A 1,212-nucleotide genomic window follows, 5' to 3' on the forward strand; every position below is an offset into this window, starting at 1 on the left:
TTGCTGTGATGGTCTGGAACCTAACCCACAGTATCTCCAAGGTATGCCTCTAGATCAGCGGTTCTCAGCCTGTGGGTCGCGACCCCTTTGGCGGTCGAACAACCCTTTCACAGGGGTCGCCTAAGACCATCCTGCATATCAGATGTTTACATTATGATTCATAACAGTAGCAACATTACAGTTATGAAATAGCAACAAAAATAATTTTATGGTTGGGTCACAACATGAGGAACTGTATTTAAAGGGCCAGAAGGTTGAGAACGACTGCCTATATAAAAGCAATATTGGGTCTGTTAGCTGCTGTTACGAATAAATCATTAATGAGGACCAAGGACAGATACATAAATGAGATGGCCTTTGGGTAATGCAAAATTGCCAAAACACTTGGCACCTGTGTCTCACACTCAGGAAAGCAGTCAGAATGATGTTAAAAAGGTAAGCCGAAATGTTCCCAAAGTTTATAAAAGTTACATCACATTTGTCTGAAAACTTCACTTGAGAAAAACTGTACTGAAAGCTTACTGTTTCGTTTCCCCCAAACAGCACCTGCTCCCTTCCAGGTCACCTGTACCGGGAGACCCAAAATGTCATCCCTGGAGAGCATTTTGGCAGATATTTAACCACCAGAAACTCAGTGTCCTTCTAAGGAGAAGGAAAGGAAATCTCTAAGGAGATATGCAAGGAAAAATACCAGCATCTTACTGGTTTCCATGGGATCCCTTTTAAGCTTGTCAACATGACAAGCCAGTCTTCTCTTTAACATAGGGCCTGAGGATAACTTGTCCTTTTACAAACTCATGGTGGTAGCGATTCGGCTCTTGCATTCCGAGGTATTTGTAAACTAGGTATTGCACTTTAGAATTTAGTCTTCTCGGAAGTCCAAGCTAAACTTCTTAACCCTGTAGTTTTGAGAACCAGCCTCTCTCGAAAGATGAGTCCGGTGGCTACCACTGAAAAGCGGATTCCAATCCCAGATAACAATCCTAAAATCAAGGCAGCTGGAAGAGGTGCAAACTCAAGGAGCCAGGTGGGTCGAGGACCGTAACAGCACCGACCTCGCAGGGCGGTAATTAAATTTTACTTGCAGAGCAATGCTCAGGGAGCAGCGCCGGGCGCGCAAGGGCTCCGTGCCCGTTAACATTTAACCAGCACCGGGGGAGCGGGAAGGCGCTGGGGCCGGCTCAGCGGACGGGGGCCCCGGCTGGAGGGCAC

The sequence above is a fragment of the Myotis davidii genome, unplaced genomic scaffold, assembly GCF_000327345.1.
Source record: "Myotis davidii unplaced genomic scaffold, ASM32734v1 scaffold393, whole genome shotgun sequence".
Classification (NCBI taxonomy): Eukaryota; Metazoa; Chordata; class Mammalia; order Chiroptera; family Vespertilionidae; genus Myotis; species Myotis davidii.